Source organism: Desmodus rotundus, chromosome 4 (genome assembly GCF_022682495.2).
Source record: "Desmodus rotundus isolate HL8 chromosome 4, HLdesRot8A.1, whole genome shotgun sequence".
Classification (NCBI taxonomy): Eukaryota; Metazoa; Chordata; class Mammalia; order Chiroptera; family Phyllostomidae; genus Desmodus; species Desmodus rotundus.
Window position 1 is genome coordinate 114,794,433 of NC_071390.1, and position 17,729 is coordinate 114,812,161.

General features: G+C 40.5%; 1 protein-coding gene across 1 annotated transcript in view; it reads right to left on the minus strand.

The window, feature by feature from the left end:
* The window catches only part of CAMK1D (calcium/calmodulin dependent protein kinase ID), a 456,788-nt gene extending 439,664 nt beyond the window's left edge, over positions 1–17,124 (minus strand). The window contains exon 1 of the mRNA XM_053922113.2: positions 16,974–17,124. The gene's annotated coding sequence lies outside the window, so the exon portion shown is untranslated. The remainder of the gene's footprint in view (positions 1–16,973) is intronic.
* Between the last annotated feature and the right edge of the window lie 605 nt (positions 17,125–17,729).

The window sequence follows — 17,729 nt, forward strand, 5'->3', positions numbered from 1 at the left end:
TGGTGTCTAGTCTTCCAGTGGGTTCTGCAGATCGAAATAATAGGAGAAAAAAAGGGACAGAGAGAAAAAAGCACTATGCTCTTGCTGTGAGTTATGTGCTGGATCTAGCCACTTCTATTACAATACTTCCAAGCATTTTCCAGATATGCGTGCTCCCTTCCCCCCTCCCTCCCTCCCTTACCTTTCTCAGACTTTTCTTTTTTATTGTGGTATTAAAAAAAAAACACATCACAAAATTTACCATCTTTGCCATTTTAAGTGTACAGTTGTTCAGTAGTGCTCAAAACACTCACATTGTTGTACAGAACATCTTGCAAAACTGAAACTCTGTGCCCACTAAAGCACTCTGATTTCCCCTCCCCACTTTTCCTGACTTTGAAATCTCTATTATTTCCTTCCAACCATTTTGTTCTTCACAGTATCTCCCACCACTAGACCATTCTGGCCTTTTTTAGATACCATAGTTGGCCTCATTATAACTGCCTTATAGTTCTAGAATCATGTCTGTTCAGCTTTAAAGCAACAGCGACAAGCATTTCTTCCAATGGTGAAGCTTCCTCTTCAGGGCAGACTGAGGGACAGCTGATGTCGGTGTTGGCAGGAAAACTGAGCCACCTCAGAGACGAAAGAACACTTGCCGGCACTCAGTGCAGCCGGGTCTTAAGCAGAGCCCTTTGATAGCTGAGATCTAACAGGCACTACCCAAAAAGTAAAAATTAAAAGGAGGAGATCCTATGGTCAGATTGTTTGAGAAGACTTGGATGACTCAACGTTAAAAGGGACTCTGCTGCGTGGCAGCTCAGAGCTTTGCGCACGGCAACGAGGTGAACAGCGTTTCACCAAGCACCCTAAACTCTGCATGCCATCCTGCTAGGGGTCCACAGAGAGACTCACCCACACCAGGAGAGAGCGAGGAGCCCACAGACCTCCTGAGCTGGGGTATTGGTGGCTCTAGCCCTCTAGTGTAAGGTAAGATCACCCTTTCTCCTGGAACAGCAGCCTATCCAGGAAGTTGTATTTGACAGAAAAAGCCATAGAGACCATTCCGGCTGTGAGTAGGGAATGTAAACGTTAGACTTGTCCAGTTTTAGAAATTTACCCTATCTTTTCCCTTTTCAGAGAAATAGTAGCCAAAACAGAGTACTGGGTATAAAATGGGTGCCCATAAATGCCGTTTGTCTTAATCAGCTCGGGAGACTATAGCAAAATGCCATTGACTGGGAGGCTTAAACAACAGACATTATCTCTCACAGCTCTAGAGACTGGAAGTCCAAGATCCAGGTGTGGGTCGCTTAGGTTCCTGGTCAGAGCTCTCTTCCTGGCTGGAGATGGCCTTTCCTCGGTGTGTGCACATGGAGATCTCTCTCTTCTCCCTTCTAACAAGTCCACTCACTGCATCAGGAGGCCCCAATTTCACAATCTATCTAACCCTCTGCACCCAATCTTGCCCACCTTCACAACATAATCTAACCATCCTCAAAGGTTCCATCTCTAGATACCATCATATCAGGGCTTGAACATATGAACTTGGGGGAATGTGAACATTCAGGCTTTATGGAACATTTAGTCAGCTGTATGCTAACAAAGGAAGGGAACTTGATGTTAAAAGACAGAAGCAGTGGCATGGGGAAAACTGTTATAAAGCCCTTTACTAGTCCACCGCTTTGGATGTACCAAGAGATAAACTAGGTCCCCTCTTAGAATAATTATATCTAACAGGTCTCTGTTTTATCTATTGTTTGCTTTGTAGACATTGTGTACTTCCAAAAAGGACTTTAGACACCTTAAAATAAAAGCTGAGACATCAGAAACTATGGAGGAAAAGGCAGTCATAATTATACCAGGAACCAAGGAACCAGGGCTGGACGAGTATTGTTATTGGACACTAAATTAAGTTTACTCTGAACATCGTAGATAAAAACAAAAGAAAAGAAAACATGGTTCCCTACTTAGATGATAGGGGTTTTCCAGCTAAAATTAAATTCCAAAAGGAATTATTCTTAAATCTAAATAAGAGTGAAAACATACATTTACTTTGTGTGGCTGATTCATGTATTGGCCTTTGGTTAAAGCCAAGGGCATAGAACATTGATTTGTGGTCAAGCAAGGGGGACCCTACAGGTCTGAACATATTCATGTCTGATGACCAACCTTAATACAAGGGTGAGAGTCACAGGAGGCAAGACCAGGGCCTCTCCAAGTGCCCCCACACCCCAAAAACCTACATCACATTCAGCTGAACTATTGACAAAAAGTAGACCAACTCAGACCTACTGAATCAGAATATTGGGTGGATGGAGCTAGAAACCTACACTTTGAAACTCCCATGGTGATTCTGATGCCCACTAGACTTTAAGACATCATGAGCTAGAAAAGAGTAGGTGTGTACGGCTCTATATGCATTTTCTTTCATATTGCCTGCATTGCTAAATAGAAAGAATGCCGTATTCTTTTGTTATCTCATGTTGGCTATCAGAGTAGACAAACTGTTGTGAAAATTAAGAAGCCTGAAATATACTCTCTTTCTCAAAGAAAGACCACCATGTCCAGAGGCAGGATCCAAATTTTTCTCAACCAAGAACTATGTGCCTGCCTGAAATCTCTCGTGAGCATTGGGTTATAGCCCGCTGTCATGCAACATGAAGTACAGACGAAATAATTTTGTCTAAAATTTCAAGGGTGTTAGTTGCCAACTCAACTGCTATGATCACAAAATGATTTCATGTGGTGCCTAACGTGTAATATTGAGAACCAAGTTCCCAGGTGTGCCCATCAACTTAACAGTTAAGACAGGTGTGCTCTCTGAACACCAGCTTTAAAAGAAGATTCTAGCGCCCTGACCAATGTGGCTCAGTTGGTTGGGTATCATCCCACAAAATGAAAGGTCATGGGTTTGATTCCCAGTCAGGGCACATGCCTGGGTTACAGGCCAGGCCCCTAGTTGGGGACATGCAAAAGGCAACCAATTGATGTTTCTCTCTCACATCACTGTTTTTCTCCCTTTCTCCTTCCCTTCCCCTCTCTCTAGAAATAACTAAAGTCTTTTTAAAAAATTTTAAAGAATGCATGCTCTGACCTAGTAAGTCTGCTCATAAGGATGTATCCTAAGGAAATCATCAGACTAGTCTCCAAAGATGTATGTAAAACATGTTCATTAAAGCAGAATATATAGAATTCTTTAAAATCATAAATATAAACCCATAGAAATGGTACCTCCAGACAAAAGAATTATTATTAGCCATTAAAAAGGATGATGTAAAAGATTAATGATGTGCAAATATGATTAAAATACATCAGTGAGAAACTTGATAGTGATGTTTATTGTGACACCCCACTTACGGGCTTGCCTATTTCTATGTGCACATTCACGGGGAGAAGACCGGAATGCATCCAGTTATGTCTGGATGATGTCATTTCAAACTGAGTGATTTCTTTTTGTTATCTACATTTGTAATATTCATGAACTTTATCATATATTATTTGCATAGCAAAAGTAATATAGTTTCTTTAAACATACCTCACCCATGCAAAAGAAGTGGGGGCAGGACTAGCCATCACTTACGGCTGACTGTGGTTGCCAGCTTTGTCTGTGTTGAACAAAGGAGACGTAAGGGGCACCGTGTGGATGTGCACACACAAGAGTTTGTAGACAAAGAGTAACGATTGCTGGGGTACCAGACTTTTAACATCGGGCTGGGGCTGATTTCTACATGCGTCCATCCCTCTGCCCATGTGCCCTCTCTATGAGTAAAATCTATTCGTCTACCTGCATTAATGTCTAAGAGAGGTGATGCTATCACTAGAACCTTTTGACATTTCACAGCCATCGTATATTTGGGGGAAATGTCTAGCACCACTTCTCATAAAACGGAAATTCACTACAGGCTGTCTGCAAACAACACGGAACGTAATGGACAGCAGCTGTGCTCCAACAAATGGGCCAGAAATAGCCAGGTGAGAAAAACAAGTCACACTCCCTTTAGCTCCCTTCTCTTGGGGTCTCTTTCTTCCCCCGTTTTAACATGTTTTAATTAGCCTGTCCTTTTTTTCTTAATATAGTCCCCCAAATAGACAAAGCATTAAAATTAAAAGAGCAAAAATGACACATATGCCCCCTCCCACACCCACTTTTAGTCTCCTGCTATATGAGCTTCAGCTGGTTGTCTTTAACTTAGAACAACATTGGTAACATGAAGATGTGCCACTGAGGCAGGTGCCCCCAATCTATCTGGTAGACAGATGATAAATGCCATACCCAGCTAGTGTTCCTTGGAACACACCTGGGATCCCCTTGATTCAGTGGACCAATACCTAACACAACAACTCTCTAGTCTACCCAACAATGATGCATTAATTTCATTTTCCCTGCAACCAGCCCTATGCCAGCTCTTATGGAGAACTCAGAAGAGGTGAACTTTCAGCTTCCACCATCCATGGAACAAACCAGCCAGAAAGAAAGCAAATCTGTAAAACAGGCAAGACAGTGTTCAAGTAGCCACTAACTTGGTGGTAGAGCCCACAAATGTCAGGGAAACAGCGTCTGGTGTGGGCTGACATAATCATGGAGGGGTGCCGGGTCATGGGAGATGGATAGTTTAGCTTGGGAAAGAGAAAAGCACTTTCGGAAGGTAAGCAGGCCGAGCAAAGGCATGGCAATGAGCTACAAAGGTGGGATTGGACCAGTGAAGGAAGGATGTTAAAATCTTAGGAAAAGCCTGGGCCTGAGGCTGTAGCAAAAGGCAGCCTTCACTTGGCAGGTGGGCGGCAGTAAGTTCTTGAGCAAGAGAGGGATTCAATGAAAGCAATGTTCTACCAGGTAGCAAACATTTCTCAATCAGGTTTTAAGTACAGCACTTCCTAGGAAACCAGTAAACATAGGAGAGTATGTTCTTCCTCTTTTGTACAAGACTACATTCCTTGTTTTACCTAACCTATTGTGGCTTTAAACCATCCAAAACAAAGACATTTTCTTACTCTGTTAATCAGTTTTCCTCCTCCTCCTTCTTTTTTAATTTACATATATTTGAAATTGCTCCAGCTAGAGAAATATGTCCATTTTTCCCTGATTGGAAATAAAACAAAACACCAAAAACTAAAGATAAAGGGAGAATCTTAAAAGCAGCAAGGGAAAAGTAGTGTTACCTACAAAGGAGTTCCCATAACACTACCAGCTGACTTCTCAAAAGAAACCTTGCAGGCAAGAAGGGGCTGGAAAGAAGTATTCAAAGTCACGAAAGGTAAGGACCTACATCCAAGATGACTCTACCCAGCAAAGCTATCATTTAGAATGGAAGGGCAGATAAAGTGCTTCCCAGATAAGGTCAAGTGAAAGGAGCTCATCATCACCAAGCCTTTATTATATGAAATGTTAAAGGGACTTATGTAAGAAAAAGAAGATCAAAACTATGAACAGTAAAATGACAACAAACTCACAGCTACCAACAACTGAACATAAAAAAAGCAAAAACAAAAACAAACTAAGCAAACAACTAGAAGAGGAACAGAATCATAGAAATGGAGATCACATGGAGGGCTATCAGTGGGGAGGGGGAAGGGGAGATTGGGGGAAAAGGTACAGGAAAAAAGAAGCATAAATGGTAGGTACAAAATACACAGGGGGAGGTTAAGAATACTACAGGAAATGGAGAAGCCAAAGAACTTATATGTACAACCCATGGACATGAGCCAAGGTCTGGAGGGGCAGGGAATGCTGGAGGGAATGGGGGCATCAGGTGTAGTGGGATAGAGGGGAGAAAAAAGTGGGACAACTGTAACAGCATAACCAATATAATATACTTTGAAAAACTCAAACATTAAAATTAAAAAATAAAATAAAATAAATAAAAAAACAAAAAACTGCCTGCTCTACTGTGCTCCCCAGATAAGACATGCTATGTGCTGCAAGTCAGTCAGCCAAGCCTTCTGGACTGCTCCTACCACTACTCGCCGAGCCCCACCAACGGGCTGGATCACCACGCTCAGGCACCACAGGAACTGTGCAGTGGGCTCCAGGAGGGCCTAAGGGAATATACTGGAACTCCTACCTGAAACATCCAACATCACCCTCCATCCATACGGAAGCCAGAGTGATTGCAAGGCTGCCCTCTTCGGATGCTTCGGCCCTCAAAGGACCAAAGAAGTTGCTTGGTTTGGAGTGAAATGATGTGGAGAAAATCTTATTCTGACCCCTAGGTCCACATGGTTCTTGCCTCATCCTCTACTTCTCAAAACAACCTAAATATCACCCAAAGAAATGCCACCCACTCTGTTGAGTGACCATTTCCCAAACATCAAAATAGACTCTTGTTACTATTTTTTAAAGTGAAGAGCATAAAAATCCCTCTATGTGGTTTCACTGTTTTATCCCCTCCCCTACCCCAGACCTTATTACATATTCTGCTCTATTCTGCCATACTTCCCCTTACTAGTGGTTCTTAATCTTGAGTGTGAATTATGCGGGCATGCAGAATTAGTTGAACATGCAGTGCTGGCCACCCCCCACCCCCAGTGTTTTTGATTCAATAGGTCCAAGGTAGAACCAAAACTTTGCACTGGTGATGAACTTCTAGTGACAGCAATTTTCTCTGCTGTGTGCTGTTCTCCATCCATGCTTACCTGCACAGATGTTCTTTCCAATTCAAAGGTACCTTGCTCCTGAAAGAGAGATATGGGGACAAAAAGGACTTCAAAGATGGCCTTGTGCGGGGGGGGTGGTAGTTGAAGATAACCATCTGCATTAGCCAAGAAAATCACCCAGGTGAAATTGCTCGGAAGAGAGTACTTAGCAGAACTTTCTAAGGTGAAAGAGTAAAAATATGGTCCCCAGCACCTGTGCTTGAGTCCTAGCACCAACCCTTACAATCACAAAATCTGCAAGTCTTACAGCTAGAAGACACCTATTTTAATTCCCTCACTTTAAATGTGGGGAAATTTAAAATACTACTACTACTATTACTACTACTACTACTACTACTACTACTACTAATAATAATAATAATAATAAATATGAGGACATTTTTGAGGCTCAGAAACATTAAGTAAATTGTACAAGATCTCAGAGCTAACAAAGAGCAAGAACTGGACTAGAACCCAGGTTTCATGACTTTTGAAAGTCTCCCTTGACGTGTCCAATGTGAAAATAAGAGCAAAGGAAGAGTTCTGCTACCCGTAACTTGACATGAACCAACCTTCCTGCCAATAAGTTATATACCCATTGTCAAAAGAAAGAAAAACAGCTAATAAAAAACAGGCTCTTGGATTACCTATTTGTTGGGGTTAGCAAACAAATATGGTCAAGACTGTAAAGGAAAAGATAAGTACAAACAGGAAAGAAGTGGTGAATTTTAAGAGTAATACAGAAACTCTTTTTCAAAAAAGAACCAAATGGAAATCTCAGAAAAGAAAACTATGCCTGAAACAAAAATTCATCACATGGAATTAATAGGAGATCGCTCATGGGGAAGAAAGAACCAGTGAACCTAGAAAGAGGAACAGAAATATTCTAAACTAAACAACGAGAAAAAAGATTGGGTGATGAGCAGAGATTCAATGATCCTGAAACTGCAATTAATAGTCTAACAGAAATCCTGTTAAATGACCTGATAAGAGCGTTACAATTTAAAAGAAAAGTACAGACCAATATCCCTCAAGAAGAAAGATGCAATTATTGACAAGCTATTAGCAAAGCAAAGCACATCTATAAAGCAACTATAAATGTAATAATATATCACACCTAGCTGCATTTATTCCAAGAATGCTAAGTTGGTTTAACATTTGAAAATTAATTACTTATACCACATTAACAGATAAAATAAGAAAACTCACATGGTCATCACTTTGGATGCAAAAAAATTTTTGACAAATTTTGACACCCATTCATGATAAAAAAAAAAAAAACATACTTAAGGTTGAAATATTGACTGCATTCTAAGATTGAGACCAAGGCATTCTAAGATTGAGTACTTCAAAATTGTCCTGTATTTCTTAGTCTGTGCAATAAGACAAAATTTATTTTTAATCAATTAATTAATTGTAAAGAGCTTGAAAAGGGAGAAGTAAAACTCAGTGTTGCTCATGACATAATTGTCTGTATAGAAAACTCTAGGAATATGGGGAGAGTGGGCAGACAACAACACAAAACAAACAAACAAAAAAACACCTTAGCAAGGATGGTACAATATTTGTAAATCAATAAACATAATATACCACATAAACAAAAGCAAAGACAAAAACCACTTGATCATATCAATAGATGCGGAAAAAGCATTTGATAAGGTACAGCGCCCATTTATGATAAAAACCCTCAACAAAGTGGGAATAGAGGGAGCATTCCTCAACATAATAAAGGCCATATATGAGAGACCTACAGCCAACATCATACTCAATGGACAAAAACTTAGAGCTTTCCCACTAAGATCAGGAACAAGACAAGGATGCCCTCTCTCACCACTCCTATTCAACATAGTACTGGAAGTCCTAGCCACAGCAATCAGACAAGAAAAAGAAATAAAAGGCATCCAAATTGGAAAGTAGGAAATGAAACTGTCACTGTTTGCAGATGACATGATAGTGTACATGGAAAATCCTATAGACTTCACCAGAAAACTACTCAATGTAATGAATGAATTTGGCAAAACAGCTGGATACAAAGTCAATACTCAGAAATCAAAGGCATTCCTGTATACCAACAATGAAACTGCTGAAACAGAAATCAGGAAAAAAATCCCATTTGATATAGCAACAAGAAAAATAAAGTACCTAGGAATAAACCTAACCAAGTTGGTAAAAGACCTGTACTCAGAAAACTACACAACACTGAAGAAAGAAATTAAGGAAGACACAAACAAATGGAAGCATGTACCATGCTCATGGATTGGAAGAATTAACATCATCAAAATGGCCATACTACCCAAAGCGATTTATAGATTCAATGCAATCCCTATTAAAGTACCTATGACATATTTCACAGATATAGAACAAACATTTCAGAAATTTATATGGAACCATAAATGACCCTGAATAGCTGCAGCAATTTTGAGAAAGAAGAACAAAGCAGGAGGGATCACAATACCTGATATCAAACTGTAATACAAGGCCACGGTAATCAAAACAGCCTGGTACTGGCATAAAAACAGGCACATAGACCAATGGAACAGAACAGAGAGCCCAGAAATAAACCCAAGTCTTTACAGTCAATTAATATTTGACAAAGGAGGCAGGAGCATAAAATGGAGCAAAAATAGCCTCTTCAACAAATGGTGTTGGGAGATCTGGACAGCTACATGCAAAAAAATGAAACTCGATCACCAACTTACGCCATACACAAAAATAAATTCAAGGTGGATAAAAGACTTAAATATAAGTCATAACACCATAAAAGTCCTAGAGGAAAACATTGGCAGGAAGATCTCAGACATTCCACACAGCAACATCCTCACAGACATGTCCCCTAAAGCAAGGGACATAAAGGAAAGAATAAACAAATGGGACCTTATCAAAATAAAAAGCTTCTGCATGGCTAAAGAAAACAGCATTAAAATACAAAGAGAACCAACAGTATGGGAAAACATATTTGCCAATGATACCTCAGACAAGGGCCTGATCTCCAAAATATATAAAGAACTCACACGACTCTACTCCAGGAAGACAAACAACCCAATTAAAAAATGGGCAAAGGACTTGAACAGACACTTCTCCAAGGAAGACATACAGAGGGCCCAGAGACATATGAAAAGATGCTCAGCATCACTAGCCATCAGAGAGATGCAAATTAAAACCACAATGAGGTGCCGTCTCACACGGGTTAGAGTGGCCAACATAAACAAATCCACAAACAAATGTTGGAGAGGTGTGGAGAAAAGGGAACCCTAGTGCACTGTTGGTGGGAATGCAGACTGGTGCGGCCACTGTGGAAAACAGTATGGAATTTCCACAGAAAACTAAAAATGGAACTGCCCTTTGACCCAGCAATTCTGCTGCTGGGATTATACCCTAAGAACCCTGAAACACCAATCCAAAAGAACCTATGCACCCCAATGTTCATAGCAGCACAATTTACAATAGCCAAGTACTGGAAGCAACCTAAGTGCCCATCAGCAAATGAGTGGATCAAAAAATTATGGTACATTTACACAATTGAATTCTAGGCAGCAGAGAGTAAGAAGGAGCTTATACCCTTTGCAATGGCATGAATGGAACTGGAGAGCATTATGCTAAGTGAAATAAGCCAGGCGGTGAGGGACAAATACCATATGATCTCACCTTTAACTGGAACATAATCAACAAAAGAAAAAAAGCAAACAAAATATAACCAGAGAATTGAAATTAAGAACATTGTAACAATAGCCACAGGGGAGTGGGGAGGAGATAGGGGGGAGAGGGGTCTATAGGAACTACTATAAAGGACACAAGGACAAAATCAAGGGGGAGGGTAGAGGTGGAGGAGGGAGGTGGGACTGACTGGGGTCGGGTGGAGGGAAGGGGAGAAAATGCAGACAATTGTAACTGAATAAAAATAAATAAATAAATTTAAAAAAATAAAAAAATAAAAAAAATTCAGTATCTAAAAAAAAAAACCCACACACACACCTTAAAAGAACTAATAAAAGAATTTAGCAAGATCACAGGATATAATATTCATGTACAAAAATCAATTGTATTTCTATATGCTAGCAATAATAAAATTTTAAAACCAATTATAATAGCATCAAAACTATGAAATACTTAGAAATACATAAAAGATGTGCAAGATCTCTACATTAAAAAGCTGAAAACACTGTTGAGAAGAATTTTTAAATGACTTAACTAAATGGAGAGATGTGTCATATTTATGAATCAGAAGACTCAATTTGTTAAGATGTCAATTCTCCCCAAAGTGACCCATAGATTCAACATGATCAAAATCAAAATCCCTCCAGGCTTTTTTTTTTTTTGTAGAAATTAGCAAGCTGATTCAAAAATGTGAAGACTTAAAATAGTCAAAATGATCTTGTAAAAAGACTTACTGGTTTGGAAGTGTTATACTACCTTACTCAAGACTTACCATAAAGCTACAAAACAGTGTGGTGTGGGGCAAAGATAGGCAAATAGATCAAGGAAACAAAGTAGGGAGCCCGGGAACTGGGAATGTGCGCACACGAAATGCAATCAGTTGTTTTTCCTCAAGGGCTTCCAGGTAATTCAATGGGGAAATTCATTTCAACAAATCCTGTTGGAACTCTTGACTCTCTATATGGAAAAGAATGTACTTTGATCCCTACCTCACACCACATGCAAAAATTTATTTGAGCTGGACCTTAGACCTAAGAATAAAAGCTAAAACTATAGGCTCCTAGAAGAAAATGTTAGGTGTGTATGTTCATAACTTCGAAGTACATAACTATTTCTTAGAGAGGACGCAAAAAGTATTGCCCATGTAAAAAGACTGATGAATTAGAAATAATCAAATTTGAAACAATTCTATTCAAAGGATACCATTAAGAAAATTGAAAAGGCAAGCCAGAGGCTATGAGAAATATGCATATATTTATTATCAGAGGTCTTATTCAAACTATACAAAGTACTTCTGCAAGTCAAAAATTAAAAGACAACCAAATTTTTAAATGGACACAGACTTTGATAAACCCATGGGAATGGGTCTAGGAAACGCTTTTCACAAAGATGGCACCCAAAGCAAAGAAGGAAGCTCCTGCCCCTCCCAACATGGACACCAAAACAGACTTTGAAGGCAAAGAAAGCAGTGCTGAAAGCTGTCTGCAGCCACACAAAAAAGGAGAAGATCCACATGTCACCCACCTTCCTATGGCCAAAGACACTGTGGCACCACAGCCAGCTTAAGTATCCTCGGAAGAGCATACCCAGGAGAAACGAGCTTGACCACTATGCCATCATCCAGTTCCGCTGACTCCAGGTCAACCATGGAGAAAATAGAAGACAACACACTTGTGTTCACTGTGTATGTCAAGGCCAGCAAGCACCAGATCAAACAGGCTGTGAAGAAGCTCCATGACATTGACATGGTCAAGGTCAGCACTCTGATCAGGCCTGATGGAGAGAAGAAGGCGTATTTTCAACTGCCTCCCAACGATGATGCTTTGGATGTTGCCAACAAAAGTGGGATCATCTCAAATGAGTCCAGCTGGCTAATTCTAAATATAAAAATTTTACATGGTAAAAAAATAAAAATAAAAAAATTATTGGACAAAGGCTTTCTTGGAAGACAATATACAAATCATCAATAAGCACATAGAAAGGTGCTCAAAATAGTTAGTCATTAGGGAAATGCAAATTAAAACCAGAGCAATATGACACTTTATACCCATTAACAATTAAAATTAACAAGACTGACAATATCAAATATTGGCAATGAGGTGAAGCAACTGAAAATTTCTTACAGTGCTGTGGAGTTTAAAATGGTATAACCACTTGGGACGACAGCTTAAGAGTTTTGTAATAAGATTAAACATACATGTGACCTACCAAGTCTACTCAGCAATTTACCCAACAGAAATGAAAATGGGTCGTTGGAGAGTTGAGAGGCAGGTTTGTTTTGTAGGTGTGACTGGGATGCAATCCAAACTGGAGTGGGTGGAGGCGTGCGTGGGAAGCACAGACGTAGAGAAATGGCAGTAGCTAGAGGGGGTGTGGGCTAGCGATTTTTTTGTTTGTTATGAAACAGCCTTGAGCATGTCAGGCATACTTACATCACACCAACAATATCAATTCCAAATAGTATTGTTTAACCAAATAGAAAAACTTCAGAAAAACTGAAATATCTTTTAAATGTCTGGAGAAGAGTGTGGAGGAGGTAATTTTGTCCAGAAGCAGTATATTAAATTTTATTTAATATCCCTGGCTACATGAACTCTTGAAAATATGTCAAAAATTTAAAAAAGAAACAATTAAAATGCAAACACACCAGGAAAAATATTTGCACCAAAGCTAACAAAGAGTTAATATCTTCATTAGTATGAGGAAAGTCCTTATTAATTGATTTTTTAAAATGTCTCCAATGGATAAATGGAAAAAGAGCATAAACCTAACATTCAAAAAACTATATCTAGTGGACAAATAAATGAAATAATGTTCAATCATTCTAATAAAAAAAGTTAAAATACTAAATTTTCATTCTCCTACTAAAGTGGCAAAAAAATTTTAAACTAACATAATGCTGGCAAAAAAGTAGTTTATTAACAGATGGGTTAAGAAGCAATGTGTAATTACATATCAGTTGCATGTTATAAATTGGCATAGTCCTTTTCAAAGTCATTTTGGCACAAGGCATCAGCTGTCAACAAAATGTTCTATTGTTTAGGGTGAACGACATTTCACTGCAAAGGGACTCTGGCTAAAGATATCCCTTGTAGGGTTAGTTATTATAACCAAAGGGAAAAAAGGAAGCAATTCAAATGTCCAAACAGGAAAAAAAGTGATTAGGCATCCTGGTTAAAAACTTAGTTAGGCTCTGGAATTAGGCCTGGGCAGAACTGCCACTCGTGGCTGCACCAATCGCCCTCCAAAATTCCTCATCTAAAACTATTTTTAAAAAAGAAGTAAATAATGTCACCTGCCATCCCAAAGTTGTGGGAAATAAATTAATAAACATGGAACAGCTTAGCATATAATAAACACAGCACATATGCAATATTATTATTCCTTCTGCTTGATGAAGTAACATTTAGGCATGAGAAATATTTAGAGAATATTATAGGGAAAATACTTAGCAAAATTCATGTGCTATACTAAGTAGGAAAAAACCTAATTACAAATATTATACTTGCACTATAATATAATAAGCCATCTATCTCCAATAAACTATACGCAACTGAGGGAGCCTGAAGGTGTTACATGAGCTTGATAAAGTTGGGTTAGGGTGATAAGGTTACAGAGAAATTTTCTTTTGCATCTTTCTATAAACTTAAAATATTATTTACATACATAAACATAAATTCACAAAGCAGGAAACATCCCCTATCAGCCTACGAGTTCCCATATTGATTCAGAAGCCAGGAGAGACCAGGCAGTCGGCCTGGGATGCTAGATCCCCTCCCTTGCTGGTTGTCCTTGGCCGCCCCCACCCCCGGGCCAGGCCAGTTACCTCTGGGTGATGACTAAAGGCTCCATCTCATCTTTTCAGGCTTTCTAACTGAATTCATAGGCACATTGACTGTGTCTCTAGTGTCCCCACCCTAAAAGATTCTGTTCCTAATCACATGGCACAAGCAGCTACACAAAGGAGCCACAGGAAGATGGGCCACACTCTGGGATGCCTTCTTCAACCCTCCCAGACAAAAAAAGCTGCATTTTCCAGGCCAAGTGTTGCCTGAAAGCCTCTTTCCTATTCAAAAACCCTGCAGTCTGTGCCTAATCCGGACGATTAAGTAGGGCTTTGCTGTTTAACTGCTTCGTGCCCTGCATGTGCTGGTTATGCCTGCGCAACACCAAGTCTGTGGTAGTGCAGACAAATGACTGGAAGCAGTGAAGGGTTTGGGGCCAAAATTGAGTCCCCAGTTCAAGCCACTGTTTGAGGAAGAAAATGGTCAACCAATTTTTCAATATAAGTAGCTAACGGTCGTTGTACAAAGTAGGTTTATACTAAGTTTATAAGTTTAAACCTAACATAGACTAATACCTGCTTAGTATAAACTTGAATCATAGCAAATGAAAACAGTTTGACGCCCTTCATCTCAGAGCTTGAAGCCTCATGCAGTCCCCAAATGTTTTATTTAGCATGTGCTGAGCATCCACTGTGTGCCACGCATTACACTAAGTACTGCAAACAAACTCTCAAGGTTGAAAAGAACTTGAAGAGCATGTATTCGAACCATCCAATAGGTTCTTGGATCTGGTTTACCACATCTCCTTCAAGCAGAACTCGCAAACGGGAACTCCCAGGTTCCCAAGGCAGTCAGTCCGTCCCACTTCAGGTCAGCTCTGACTGTTAGCGAGTACTCCCTCGGGTTAATGCATAATTCCGACTCATCGATTATGCTGAGGGAACTGTACTTAGCTATCACCTCTTGCTAGGAACATGAATTACTTCTGTCCCATGCACTAGCATACAAGTGTCCTAGCTGATTCTTGCCCTATGCCTCGGCAAAAGTTGCTGATACTTGTAGGTGTGCAAGTTAACAATTCACCAAACAGGCATTCTGTGCTCTGGCACTCATCTAGAAACAGGGAGTTCCCCGGTTAGTTAAAAGGGTGTCCAGGGGTTGGCTTTTAGACACCTGGCTGATTCAGTCTATGCGATTAGCAGCCCCGTAGAAGCGAATTAATCTTTTAGGCTCTTGGATGATGAGTCACAAATTCCATAAAAGGCCCAGCTTCCAGCCCTCAGCACTGAAGATTCATGGGTTTCATCCTGAGTACAAATGTTTGAGCCTCTTGAGGCAGACTCTCAGAGGGTGCTCTGACCGAAAGTTACCACTCTGCCCTGATTATGAGGAAATGCTTTGCCTAAGAAACAGAAGTAAGTAGGGGTGGAGGGGCTTGGTGGCTGAAAGAAATGGCCTGAAAGGAAACTCATTTAAATTTTTAAAATTTAACACAGTTGTGCTAGATGACCATGAAGCAATGTGTTCAAAATTTTTCTGGAACATGGCTTTGAATTTAGAGTTCTCTACCCACTTGAATTACTAATTGAATGTAAAGGGAGAAAAAAAAATCAACAGAAACCACTGTTGGACATACATGCAAGCACTCAGAAGGTTTACTGCTCGTGTACCCACCGTGGAAAGATTACTCAAGAAACTACTTTGGCAAAACACAAGAGGAATTTAAGAAAGGGAAAGACATGGGATAAAAGAAAGATGGACGGCTAAATATGACCCAGAAACCACGTCATAAAGCTGGGCAATCTGGAAGTCCTCTGTCAGGCAGGAAAGTCCTAGAATCAGAAAATTGAATTTCCATTTCTATAGATCTATTCACACTTGAGAGGGCCCTTACTAGAAAAACTCAAAGCTCCAGAAAAACATTTATCCCCATGCAGCCTGGTCTTTGATGTGTCCACAGTGAGTAACTCCCACAAGCCAACACCAGAGTTCCACTGGGGTGACACCAGCCATGGCCAGCCCCGGCCCGCAGCTTTCCCAGGGACCCATCTCTGATCCCCGCAGGGGGTTCCTGTGGCAGCAGAGACAACTGCTGGACTCAGAGTCCCTGAGGCTGTGGTGACTACTCTTTTGACCCAAAAGTCAGGACACAGTTGACCATAAAGTTAGAATATACTGTCTGAACAAAATAAGCAAAATATTTAAAACCAGACAGTTCTTGAAAATTCAGGATAGATGGCTACCATTTTTGTCCTGTGAAAAGTTAAGTCCTTGCCTAGCGGGCACTGGGATAATAATGCTTTCACATGAACTGTTTCCCGTTCTGCTTCTCTTTGAGGGGACCTCCCAGCAACCCGGCCTCGCCTGGGCAGGGGGAAGACCTTCTGGGCATTAACAGGCTCTGAACTGGCCACTGCTTTAAATCCATAGTCTTCAGGGATTTGTTTGATGATTATGTAGATGAAAGCCTGTTGTGAGGGGGCGGGGCGTGAAACAGAGAAGAAGAAAGTAATAACTCAGCCTCTCCTCTTCTGTCCTTAAAAATTTAGCTCAGGCCCCGCCCCCACCATGAATCCCACTTAGCACACAAGCTCTTCAGTTGGAAGGCAGTTGGGCAGCTTGTTACGAAGCCAACTTGCCCTCTAGAGTAGAGTGGGATGGCAGCTGGGCATCTTACCTTCACCTTAAGCCACTTACCAAGTACTTCTTCCTACTCCTTACGATATTCCACCTTAAAAGAGTTTTGAAACATCTGATTTCCCATTTCATTACATTTCCATGATATTCCAGTGTTTCTTACAGATTGTCACCCCTAACAACCGTAACTTTAGTCTACCCTGCAGTGAATTCTGATCATAAGCCCTTAGAAAATACTACAACTCCAGGAATATATTTTCAGAAGTAAACCTCTGGGCCTACCTCTTATGTCCGGGGCTCTTGCAAGTGACCCATTCGGTCTCCGCCAGCAGCACGCCCCAGTGCTAGATAAGAGAGGAAGATAAGAACTGGTAGGCCGGTCTTCCCTCTGGAGGTTGTGTCATATTCGGTGAGCTCTGTGCAAGAGGGAGGAGATAAGCACTGGGTAGGCTTACTTCCCCGCAGAGATTGTTTCATACCTGGTAGACACGTGCCCCAAATTCAGGGAAGCAGTGGGCACTTTGCAAATATTTACCTAGCTACTTGGCAACAGGGCAGTACAAGTTCTACTCAACTTCAAAGACACACGCCCTGCACTCCACTCTTTTCACACACATAAAAACTGTCTTTCCAAGTGTTAAAAATCATATGCATACTGGGCCCTTTTAACTTCCAAATCATTCAGTTCTCCAGGATTTGACCATTTAATGGAGAAAATAAATATTGAAGATATGCTTTCATGTGTGAAGTGAATGGCGTCCCTCGGCCTTGGAGGTCAGCCTCATCCTTCTGTTCTCAGGAATGAGGTTCGCAAGCATTGCAGACTTTTCTAGTTCTGCTGCTGATCTTCCACAGATAAATTAAGGAAACCAAGTGTTTGGCACTTAAACAAATCCACAAGCCAAGACATGATAGAGAAAGGACCCAGAATGTAACCTTCCCACACTTTCCATCTGCAGCTCAGGGGAAAACGTAACAAATGCCTCCAGAGACCAGCCTGACTGAGCCACCTTCTCAGATGTGTACATAACCTTGGGC